At 60.4% G+C, this 12,500-nt stretch overlaps 2 non-coding genes across 2 annotated transcripts; both read right to left on the minus strand.

The window, feature by feature from the left end:
• Positions 1-197: 197 nt before the first annotated feature.
• On the minus strand, positions 198-350 carry LOC142794819 (5.8S ribosomal RNA). Its single transcript, XR_012892642.1, has one exon. It is a non-coding gene; the product is annotated as a 5.8S ribosomal RNA (ribosomal RNA).
• Positions 351-2,069: 1,719 nt separating this feature from the next.
• On the minus strand, positions 2,070-3,884 carry LOC142794816 (small subunit ribosomal RNA). The gene has a single exon (XR_012892640.1). It is a non-coding gene; the product is annotated as a small subunit ribosomal RNA (ribosomal RNA).
• Positions 3,885-12,500: the final 8,616 nt, after the last annotated feature.

Below are 12,500 nucleotides of genomic sequence, written 5' to 3' on the forward strand. Positions count from 1 at the left end.
GCCACATCCTCAATGCAGTCGGTCGCCCCCGTTTCGGTTGGGCTCTGGCACGACGGTCGCCACCGTCTCGCCCTTGAGTGGCCGCTGTTGGCGCTCGCTGTGAGGTGTTCAGCGTGCTGTCCGTGTTGCCGACGCGGTCAAAACGAGTCGACGGCTCACGTTCCCTTGTGCGCCGAAGGCTCTCTTGATATGTGATCCGACCCTCAGACAGACGAAGCCAAGGGAAGACCCAAGGCCGCAATGTGCGTTCAAAGAATCAGTGCTCAGTGTGTCCTGCAATTCACACCAAGTCTCGCAGCTGGCTGCGTTCTTCATCGACCCGAGAACCGAGTGATCCACCGCTTAGAGTCGTGAAAAAGTGTTTGTTCAATTCCGTACAGTCAAAACCAAACGTTTCTGGCACTCGGCCAAACAGTGGCCAAGAAGGGCGCTTTTCAGCGCACGCTTGGACTCCAAAACTCTGCCGCGCCTTTTTCGGCTGCCGCAAATCGAGCAAACGGTGTGTTTCGGACGGCGTTTCGCTTCCGCTACTTGCGAGTGCTTTCGTGGTCCACCCCTCTATAAATACTCGGGAGGCGTCGAAGCCGGTTCTCCAAGCCGGACCCGTAGGTATCGTTGTGTGCTCGCTCTCATTGGCCCGCCTAACCAGAAAATGCCTGCGGTACACCCATTTGGATAAGAGTGCACGCAGATGCGGGCCTCGACGGCTACACATTTCCTCGGGCGGCCGCCTCCCGGCCTCCGTGGAGCGCGGGATGCACGGTCCCATCGACAAGCCTCTCCCGTTTTTACCGTGGCGTCGCGGTTCACCACGGCGGGCGGGTCGGTCTCCTCCGCATAAAAAGGGGGACCCCCGCTTTTTGTTCCACGAAATCGCACAAGCTTTTTTCGCATCCACGGTTTGCCACCGCACACCAAAATGCCGATCCGGCTGCCTACTTTAGCCAACAGGTGGAGCCAGGCGCGCCGTACTTGCGCGGCACTTCCCACGTCCACCGAAGTCGGTGCCAAGGACCACTTTCGGCGCCGGAGCCGCGTACGAGCCTACTCGAGGCGGAAGAACGAAGCCAGCAAGGGCCTGGCCGCAAGTGCGTTCAATTGTCGGGACGTCCAAGTCCCTCGTTCTTCCGTGCTTCCTCTTTCGGCAAGTCGTTGCGGCACCTTCCCAAAGCGCGCAGACCCGCTAATCGCGACGAGCGCGACGTGGCCGTGCCGCCTTTCCCTCGGCAGCAAGCAAAACGCCTGGCAACGTCGACGCTCCCCTAACCGCGATCTCGCACCGTGTTTCGTGTGGCGAATTCAAAAGCCGGCCGGCGCTGCTGCAACCATTACGGTCGGTACGCATACGCCGCGGAGGGCGGGACGGTCATCGGAGCGTGCGGTTCCTCCATCGAGTACTGCGCACCTCGGCCGTCGCATCGCCGTGCCATGACCGGCCGCGCGTCAACGCGAACCGGTGCCAGCGAGATCCCTCGCCTGCAAGAACCGACCGGCAGCCTCCGTCACCCGAGGACGCGGAGGCGCTTGCCGCGGACGGCGGGACGGTATGCACTGGTGCACAGCGGACCCGTCACATCGCCAGTTCCTTGACCGACCGCCGACGCTTGTGCCGTTCCTCTCGTACTTGGCAGTCGCCGCGCGATTGTCGGGTCTCGTTCTTGCACGCTCGAACGGTCGGGAGGGCACTCGGCTGGCGTTTCGGGAACGCGCAGCCTCGCCTTCTACCGACGTAACCACGACTCGCCGTTCGCGCTCCGCCGCTCCTGTTTACAGTACTAGGCGGTCCCGCAGCGGTCGGGTCGCGCATTTCGAGCGCTTCGAGCCACGGTGCAGTGGCGGGTCGAAAGCCGACCTATGAGTGCGTTGCGCCGTTTGTACCCGCGTCCGCCACCTGGCCGACCGTCCAAGGTCGCGGTGTTGGCGTCCGCTGGGCGCAACAATTTGTCACGGGGTGCCGCTCCACATTCAGGCAGCCCCGTGGGGAAAAGCCGACCCCGCGTCCAAACGGGGTCAGCGGCAGAAAGTGTCGGGCGCAGACGCAGCTGAGGCGCTCACCCTTCACAATCCGTTAATGATCCTTCCGCAGGTTCACCTACGGAAACCTTGTTACGACTTTTACTTCCTCTAAATGATCAAGTTTGGTCATCTTTCCAACAGACCGGCGCAACCGAAAGGCCGCGCCGGACATCGGTCCGAAGACCTCACTAAATCATTCAATCGGTAGTAGCGACGGGCGGTGTGTACAAAGGGCAGGGACGTAATCAACGCGAGCTTATGACTCGCGCTTACTGGGAATTCCTCGTTCAAGGGGAACAATTGCAAGCCCCTATCCCAATCACGAAAGAAGTTCCACGGGTTACCCAGTCTTTTCAGACAGGGATAAAGACACGCTGCTTCCTTCAGTGTAGCGCGCGTGCGGCCCCGGACATCTAAGGGCATCACAGACCTGTTATTGCTCTGTTTCGTGCAGCTAGGAGCCGCTTGTCCCTCTAAGAAGGTTGTAAGGTGCTGGGAACCCCGCACCTATTTAATAGGCTAGAGTCTCGTTCGTTATCGGAATTAACCAGACAAATCGCTCCACCAACTAAGAACGGCCATGCACCACCATCCACCGAATCAAGAAAGAGCTCTCAATCTGTCAATCCTCCCAGTGTCCGGGCCGGGTAAGTTTTCCCGTGTTGAGTCAAATTAAGCCGCAGGCTCCACTCCTGGTGGTGCCCTTCCGTCAATTCCTTTAAGTTTCAGCTTTGCAACCATACTTCCCCCGGAACCCAAATACTTTGGTTTCCCGGAAGCTGCCCGCCGAGTCATTTGAGTAACTCAGGCGGATCGCTGGTTGGCATCGTTTATGGTCAGAACTAGGGCGGTATCTGATCGCCTTCGAACCTCTGACTTTCGTTCTTGATCAATGAAAACATTCTTGGCAAATGCTTTCGCAGTAGTTCGTCTTGCGACGGTCCAAGAATTTCACCTCTAGCGCTGCAATACGAATGCCCCCGTCCGTCCCTCTTAATCATTACCTCGTATTCCAAAAACCAACAGAACAGAAACGAGGTCTTGTTCTATTATTCCATGCAAGTTTATTCAGGCGACTCGCCTGCGTTGAGCACTCTAATTTTTTCAAAGTAAAAGCACCGGCCATCTCGAGGCACACAATGAAGTGCACCAAGAAAGAACCGGCATGATGTTCAGTCCGAGCCGTCGCATCGGGTAGATGCACTACTCGTCTGGAACTGAGATCCAACTACGAGCTTTTTAACCGCAGCAGCTTTAGTATACGCTATTGGAGCTGGAATTACCGCGGCTGCTGGCACCAGACTTGCCCTCCAATTGATCCTCGTTAAAGGATTTAGAGTGTACTCATTTCAATTACGGGGCCTCAAAAGAGTCCCGTATTGTTATTTTTCGTCACTACCTCCCCGTGCCGGGAGTGGGTAATTTGCGCGCCTGCTGCCTTCCTTGGATGTGGTAGCCGTTTCTCAGGCTCCCTCTCCGGAATCGAACCCTGATTCTCCGTTACCCGTAACAACCATGGTAAGCAAGTAACCTACCATCGAAAGTTGATAAGGCAGACACTTGAAAGAAACGTCGCCGGCTCGTGGCCATGCGATCAGCACAAAGTTATCCAGAGTCACCACACAATACGGGCCGAAACCCGATCGATCTTGGTCTAATAAAAGCACCCGTTACCCAAAGGGCTCCAGGCTCACTGCATGTATTAGCTCTAGAATTGCCACAGTTATCCAAGTAGGAAGAAACGATCTAAGGAACCATAACTGATTTAATGAGCCATTCGCGGTTTCGCCTTATTTCGGCATGTACTTAGACATGCATGGCTTAATCTTTGAGACAAGCATATGATTACTGGCAGGATCAACCAGGTAATCGTTCGACTGCGCGTCCGTCCTCGCCCTCGGCGGGCCGGACGCAGTCTGTGTGCGGCGGAGGCCACCTTCAGGCGCCCCAACACGCTTATTTTGCACTCCGAGATGACGGCGTTCGAGCTCGCTACGGCACAACCTTCCCGAAAGACGAGTGGGAGCCGTGCGGCAAGAAGCACGTTCATGCTCGCTCTTTTTCGTTGCATCGACTCGGTCGCGCCGTGCGGGTTGCCCAAGCCCGCTGCACTGTCGGTGGACCGGCCGGAACTAGCAACGGAGCCGAGACTGCAAAGCCGCCAGACGACGGGTCACGCCCGCGTCTTCGGCGCTTTCGCATCTGAATCGCCCGAGGACGACACGGAACACACCTCGATATCGTGGTAAAACGGCACCGTCCGACAACCAGCCCCTAACGCATCAAGCGGATGAGGCTGCAGACGACTGCCGTGGATTCCCCTGGAGCAGACCCGAGGACACGCTTGACGAGGCCGAAGCCCGCCGCATATCAGACACCCGGTCGCTTTCGCGTACGCCGCTCACGAGAACCCCCACATAATAGCAGCGATAAGTACCCAGACCTCCTTGGGCCCTAATACGAGCGTACTCGAGAAAATTTCACCGCGGGTGTGCCCCGAAACGTGTGGCATGTTGAGCGTGCCACAAGTCTACGTCGCTCTCAAACCCGCCGAGGTCGTAGAATTTGCGACCCTACTCACGAAATTCCCACCGAGGATACGGCCGCAAACGTACCGCACCTTGGGTAGGCCACGAGTTTGTGCAACACTACGCTGACGGCACAGCACCGAGGTCGTGCGCGCACGCACGGGAAAATTCCGCCGCGGTTTCTGCCGAAAACGTGAGGCACCACGACTCTCCGCAAGTTCGCGTCGACTGCGAAAGACCGAAGTCGTGAACGACGTGTCCGCTACTCGCCGCCGACACGCTGGACACCAAACGTACAACGACTCGACGGCGTCGTAGAGGCCCACGACGCGGTTTTCCTTAACGACGTCTCGGCGTGGCACCGACAGGTTAGAACGGCCGACCAACGTTCCCTGTCCGCCGTTCGGCTCAGTCGAAGGGCTCGGCGACTTCGGCAACGCTGCGAAGCCGCACGGTGACGCACGCCATGTCCCCATTTTTTTTTTTCTTTCTGCGTCTGCCGGGGTGCCCCTATAATAGCAGCGATAAGCACCCAGACCGCCGTGGGTCGCTCGCCCCGGCTGACGTGGTTTTTCGTACTCCTGCGGCGGTCGCCGTCAAGCACGTCCAAATACGCTACTTTCGTGGGCGCATTCACGCTCTTTCGCTTCGCCGGAGTGCCAGCACTCACTCTGCCAAAAACGGCGAACATCCGAGCGGCGGTTCCCACTTTTGCGTCGGCGTCGCAAACCCCGCCCCGGCAGACGAGGTTTGCCGTACTCGTGCGACGGTGGCCGGCGGGCACGTCGAAAGACGCCGATATCGTGCGCGAATTGGCGCACCTTGGCTTCACCGGAGTGCCGCCACTGACTCCTCCAAAAACGGCGAAGATCCGAGCGGCGCTTCCCACTTTCGCATCGGCGTCCCGAACTCCGCCCCGGCTGACGCGGTTTACCGTACTCGTGCGACGGTCGCCGGCGAGCACGTGGAAAGACGCCGATATCGTGCCCGAATCGGCTCCGTTCGGCTTCGCCGGAGTGCCAGCACTGGCTCGGCGAAAGACGACGAACATCCGAGCGACGGTTCTCACTATTGCGTACGCGTCGCAAACCCCGCCCCGGCAGACGCACTTTGCCGTACTCGTGCGACGGTCGCCGGCGAGCACGTAGAAAGACGCCGATATCGTGCCGGAATCGGCCCCGTTTGGCTTCGCCGGAGTGCCAGCACTCACTCGGCCACAAACGGCGAACATCCGAGCGGCGGTTCCCACTTAGCCGTCGGCGTCCCGAACTCCGCCCCGGCAGACGCGGTTGCCGAGCTCGTGCGACTAGCGACCGCGAAGCCGTCTCGCGACGCCGCTTTCGTGCGCGGCTCCCACTGCGACCTGGGTCACCCGAGGTCGACGAGCAAAAAAGAATGTCGAAAAAAATTTTTTTTTTTTTTGCGTCTGCCGGGGTGCCCCTATAATAGCAGCGATAAGCACCCAGACCGCCATGGGTCGCTCGCCCCGGCTGACGTGGTTTTTCGTTTTCCTGCGGTGGTCGTCGTCAAGCACGTCCAAACACGCCACTTTCGTGGGCGCATTCGCGCTCTTTCGCTTCGCCGGAGTGCCAGCACTCACTCTGCCAAAAACGGCGAACATCCGAGCGGCGGTTCCCACTTTTGCGTCGGCGTCGCAAACCCCGCCCCGGCAGACGAGGTTTGCCGTACTCGTGCGACGGTGGCCGGCGGGCACGTCGAAAGACGCCGATATCGTGCGCGAATTGGCGCACCTTGGCTTCACCGGAGTGCCGCCACTGACTCCTCCAAAAACGGCGAAGATCCGAGCGGCGCTTCCCACTTTCGCATCGGCGTCCCGAACTCCGCCCCGGCTGACGCGGTTTACCGTACTCGTGCGACGGTCGCCGGCGAGCACGTGGAAAGACGCCGATATCGTGCCCGAATCGGCTCCGTTCGGCTTCGCCGGATTGCCAGCACTGGCTCGGCGAAAGACGACGAACATCCGAGCGACGGTTCTCACTATTGCGTACGCGTCGCAAACCCCGCCCCGGCAGACGCACTTTGCCGTACTCGTGCGACGGTCGCCGGCGAGCACGTAGAAAGACGCCGATATCGTGCCGGAATCGGCCCCGTTTGGCTTCGCCGGAGTGCCAGCACTCACTCGGCCACAAACGGCGAACATCCGAGCGGCGGTTCCCACTTAGCCGTCGGCGTCCCGAACTCCGCCCCGGCAGACGCGGTTGCCGAGCTCGTGCGACTAGCGACCGCGAAGCCGTCTCGCGACGCCGCTTTCGTGCGCGGCTCCCACTGCGACCTGGGTCACCCGAGGTCGACGAGCAAAAAAGAATGTCGAAAAAAATTTTTTTTTTTTTTTTTGCGTCTGCCGGGGTGCCCCTATAATAGCAGCGATAAGCACCCAGACCGCCATGGGTCGCTCGCCCCGGCTGACGTGGTTTTTCGTTTTCCTGCGGTGGTCGTCGTCAAGCACGTCCAAACACGCCACTTTCGTGGGCGCATTCGCGCTCTTTCGCTTCGCCGGAGTGCCAGCACTCACTCTGCCAAAAACGGCGAACATCCTAGTGGCGGTTCCCACTTTTGCGTCGGCGTCGCCAACCCCGCCCCGGCATACGCGGTTTGCCGTACTCGTGCGGCGGTGGCCGGCGGGCACGTCGAAAGACACCGATATCGTGCGCGAGTCGATGCTTCTTGGTCTCGCAGGAGGGCCGCCACTCACTCCTGCAAAAACGGCGAAGATCCGAGCGGCGCTTCCCACTTTTTCGTCGGCGTCGCAAACCTCGCCCCGGCAGACGCGCTTTGCCGTACTCGTGCGACGGTCGCCGGCGAGCACGTCGAAATACGCCGATATCGTGCCCGAATCGGCCCCGTTTCGCTTCGCCGGAGTGCCAGCACTCGCTCGGCCAAAGACGACGAACATCCGAGCGACGGTTCCCACTATTGCGTACGCGTCGCGAACCCCGCCCCGGCAGACGCGGTTTGCCGTACTCGTGCGGCGGTGGCCGGCGGGCACGTCGAAAGACGCCGATATCGTGCACGAATTGGCGCTCCTTGGCTTCACCGGAGTGCCAGCACTCACTCGGCCAAAAACGGCGAACATCCGAGCAGCGGTACCCACTTAGCCGTCGGCATCCCGAACTCCGCGCCGGCTGACGCGGTTGCCGAGCTCGTGCGACTAGCGACCGCGAACGCGTCTCGCGACGCCGCTTTCGTGCGCGGCTCCCATTGCGACCTGGGTTACCCGAGCTCGACCAGCAAAAAAGAAGGTCGAAAATTTTTTTTTTTTTTTCTGCGTCTGCCGGGGTGCCCCTATAATAGCAGCGATAAGCACCCAGACCGCCGTGTGTCGCTCGCCCCGGCTGACGTGGTTTTTCGTACTCCTGCAGCGGTCGCCGTCACGCACGTCCAAATACGCCACTTTCGTGGGCGCATTCGCGCTCTTTCGCGTCGCCGGAGTGCCAGCACTCACTCTGCCAAAAACGGCCAACATCCGAGCGGCGGTTCCCACTTTTGCGTCGGCGTCGTAAACCCCGCCCCGGCAGACGCGGTTTGCCCTACTCGTGCGACGGTCGCCGGCGAGCGCGTCGAAAGACGCCGATATCGTGCGCTAATTGGCGCTCCCTGGCTTCTCCGGAGTGCCGCCACTCACTCCTCCAAAAACGGCGAAGATCCGAGCGGCGTTCTCCACTTTCGCATCGGCGTCCCGAACTCCGCCCGGGCTGACGCGGTTTACCGTACTCGTGCGACGGTCGCCGGCGGGCACGTCGAAAGACGCCGATATCGTGCCGTAATCGGCCCCGTTTGGCTTCGCCCGTGTGCCAGCACTCACTCGGCCAAAAACGGCGAACATCCGAGCAGCGTTTCCCACTTTCGCATCGGCGTCCCGAAGCCCGCCCCGGCAGACGCGGTTTGCCCTACTCGAGCGACGGTCGCCGGCGATCACGTCGAAAGGCGCCGAATTCGTGCACGAATCGATGCTTCTTGGTCTCGCAGGAGGGCCGCCACTCACTCCTGCAAAAACGGCGAAGATCCGAGTTGCGCTTCCCACTTTTTCGTCGGCGTCCCGAACTACGCCCCGGCTGACGCGGTTTACCGTACTCGTGCGACGGTCGCCGGCGGGCACTTCAAAATACGCCGATTTCGTGGGCGCATTCACGCTGTTTCGCTTCCCCGGAGTGCCAACACTCACTCTGCCGAAAGCGGCGATCATCCGAGCGGCGGTTCCCACTTTTGCGTCGGCTTCGCAAACGGCGCCCCGGCAGACGCGCTCGTGCGACGTACTCGTGCGACGGTCGCCGGCGAGCACGTCGAAAGACGCCGATATCGTGCTCGAATCGACCCCGTTTCGCTTCGCCGGAGTGCTGCCAGTCACGGCGCAGAAAACGGCGAACAAGTGTTTTTTTTTTTTTTTTCCTAGAATTTGTGTTATAGAAGGCACATTTGATATCGGACGATAATTTTCAACTTTATCACGCGCACCGATTTTCGTGTAGAGGTTTGCAAGTTTATGGGAATTTCTCCACTTGGAATAATGCGATTTAGTAGTACTACGAGAACTTCATGGATGTACTCAAGGGTACGGGGCAAGTCAGTTACGTCAACACCTGCAGATTTTTTACACTTCAAACTGAAAATTGTTGGTTGTGAGTCCTCGTGTGATATTAAAGGCCGATTCGCTAACACATAGAACAAAGAAAGAAAGGAAGAAAAAACGCCCGCGCTCGCTCAAGAAACCTGGGTTCGCAACAAGTGGCAACAACAAGCAACCGAGCGAGTGCGCCAAAACCCGTGGCGGCCGAACAAACGCGAAGTCCCAACCGCGTCAGCCGGGGCGGCACGGGACAGGAAAAATCACTTCAGCCGGGGCGGCGGGGCACCGAATAAACCTCGTCACCTCGTCGCAGGATAAAAGAGGAAACAAAAAGTCTAAACAGCGTCTGCTGGAGCGAATGCGTAATAAAACAACAACAACAACAAAAAAAAAAAACACCCGCGCTCAAGAAGTCTGCAATCACCACAAAAGGCGACTGTGACCGAGCAGCGTCAGCCGGGGCCGTGCGGAAACGGAAAAACCGCGACTACCGGGGCGTCGAGGCACCGAAAAATCCACTTCAGCCGCGGCGAAAAAAAAAAACAAAAAGAAAGACGGAGGGGGGGGGGGGAACCACGTCTGCCGGGGCGAAGGAAAAAAAAAAAACGCGTCTGCCGGGGCGAGCCCGGGTGCGGCACCACCGGGAAAACTGTGGCAAACAGACATGGCGATCGAGTGAGTGGGCCGCCAGCCAGGCTCAGCCAAAAAGTGCAAAGTCCGAACTGCGTCAGCCGGGGCGGCAAAAACCACGTCAGCCGGGGCGGCGCAAAAAACCGCGTCTGCCGGGGCGGCACGAAACCGCGTCAGCCGGGGCGGCGCGAAAACTGCGTCAGCCGGGGCGAAAGAAAAAAAAAAAAAAACGCGTCTGCCGGGGCGAGCCCGGGTGCGGCACCACCGGGAAAACTGTGGCAAACAGACATGGCGATCGAGTGAGTGGGCCGCCAGCCAGGCACAGCCGAAAAGTGCAAAGTCCGAACCGTGTCAGCCGGGGCGGCAAAAAACCGCGTCAGCCGGGGCGGCGCAAAAAACCGCGTCTGCCGGGGCGGCACGAAACCGCGTCTGCCGGGGCGGCGCGAAAACTGCGTCAGCCGGGGCGAGCCCGGGTGCGGCACCACCGGGAAAACTGTGGCAAACAGACATGGCGATCGAGTGAGTGGGCCGCCAGCCAGGCTCAGCCAAAAAGTGCCAAGTCCGAACTGCGTCAGCCGGGGCGGCAAAAAACCGCGTCAGCCGGGGCGGCGCAAAAAACCGCGTCTGCCGGGGCGGCGCGAAAACCGCGTCTGCCGGGGCGGCGCGAAAACTGCGTCAGCCGGGGCGAAAGAAAAAAAAAAACGCGTCTGCCGGGGCGAGCCCGGGTGCGGCACCACCGGGAAAACTGTGGCAAACAGACATGGCGATCGAGTGAGTGGGCCGCCAGCAAGGCTCAGCCAAAAAGTGCTAAGTCCGAACTGCGTCAGCTGGGGCGGCAAAAAACCGCGTCTGCCGGGGCGGCACGAAACCGCGTCAGCCGGGGCGGCGCGAAAACCGCGTCTGCCGGGGCGGCACGAAACCGCGTCAGCCGGGGCGGCGCGAAAACTGCGTCAGCCGGGGCGAGCCCGGGTGCGGCACCACCGGGAAAACTGTGGCAAACAGACATGGCGATCGAGTGAGTGGGCCGCCAGCCAGGCACAGCCGAAAAGTGCTAAGTCCGAACTGCGTCAGCCGGGGCGGCAAAAACCGCGTCAGCCGGGGCGGCGCGAAAACCGCGTCTGCCGGGGCGGCACGAAACCGCGTCAGCCGGGGCGGCGCGAAAACTGCGTCAGCCGGGGCGAGCCCGGGTGCGGCACCACCGGGAAAACTGTGGCTAACAGACATGGCGATCGAGTGAGTGGGCCACCAGCCAGGCTCAGCCAAAAAGTGCTAAGTCCGAACTGCGTCAGCCGGGGCGGCAAAAACCGCGTCAGCCGGGGCGGCGCAAAAAACCGCGTCTGCCGGGGCGGCACGAAACCGCGTCAGCCGGGGCGGCGCGAAAACTGCGTCAGCCGGGGCGAAAGAAAAAAAAAAAACGCGTCTGCCGGGGCGAGCCCGGGTGCGGCACCACCGGGAAAACTGTGGCAAACAGACATGGCGATCGAGTGAGTGGGCCGCCAGCCAGGCACAGCCGAAAAGTGCCAAGTCCGAACTGCGTCAGCCGGGGCGGCAAAAAACCGCGTCAGCCGGGGCGGCGCAAAAAACCGCGTCTGCCGGGGCGGCACGAAACCGCGTCAGCCGGGGCGGCGCGAAAACTGCGTCAGCCGGGGCGAGCCCGGGTGCGGCACCACCGGGAAAACTGTGGCAAACAGACATGGCGATCGAGTGAGTGGGCCGCCAGCCAGGCTCAGCCAAAAAGTGCCAAGTCCGAACTGCGTCAGCCGGGGCGGCGCAAAAAACCGCGTCTGCCGGGGCGGCGCGAAAACCGCGTCTGCCGGGGCGGCGCGAAAACTGCGTCAGCCGGGGCGAAAGAAAAAAAAAACGCGTCTGCCGGGGCGGCAAAAAACCGCGTCTGCCGGGGCGGCACGAAACCGCGTCAGCCGGGGCGGCGCGAAAACCGCGTCTGCCGGGGCGGCACGAAACCGCGTCAGCCGGGGCGAGCCCGGGTGCGGCACCACCGGGAAAACTGTGGCAAACAGACATGGCGATCGAGTGAGTGGGCCGCCAGCCAGGCACAGCCGAAAAGTGCTAAGTCCGAACTGCGTCAGCCGGGGCGGCAAAAACCGCGTCAGCCGGGGCGGCGCAAAAACCGCGTCTGCCGGGGCGAATGCAAAAAAAACAAAGAAAAAAGCCCGCGCTTAATCAAAAGAAAACAAAGAAAAAAGCTTGCGCTTAATCAAAAGAAAACAAACAAAAAAAGTTCGCGCTTAAGCCTGGCGGTGGAACCACCGGGGCAAACAGACCTGGCGATCGAGTGAGTGGGCCGCCAGCCGGGGTGAGCCAAAAAGTGCAAAGTCGGAACCGCGTCAGCCGGGGCGGCGCGAAAACCGCGTCAGCCGGGGCGGCGCAAAAACTGCGTCAGCCGGGGCGGCACGGAAAAACGAAAACCGCGTCAGCCGGGGCGGCACGGAAAAACGAAAACCACGTCAGCCGGGGCGACATCAAAATGAGGAAAAAAAAAAAAAACTGCCTTAGGACACCTGCGTACACTTTCATGCGTTTGGGCATATCTCTCTGTAACACGCGCGCCCCTCGTTACGCGCGGCACTCTGTTTTCTCCGACACCCATATTTCGGCGGCATGTGGCACGCGCGCCCGTCCCTACGCACGGCACACCGCAGTGCTTTCTCGATATTTTTCTTTTCCTCCAACACCGTCATCTATAGGCTTTTAGTGACCTGTTGCTCGTGGCAAAAGTTCGC

This window comes from Rhipicephalus microplus, unplaced genomic scaffold (genome assembly GCF_043290135.1).
Source record: "Rhipicephalus microplus isolate Deutch F79 unplaced genomic scaffold, USDA_Rmic scaffold_508, whole genome shotgun sequence".
In the NCBI taxonomy this organism is placed as follows: Eukaryota; Metazoa; Arthropoda; class Arachnida; order Ixodida; family Ixodidae; genus Rhipicephalus; species Rhipicephalus microplus.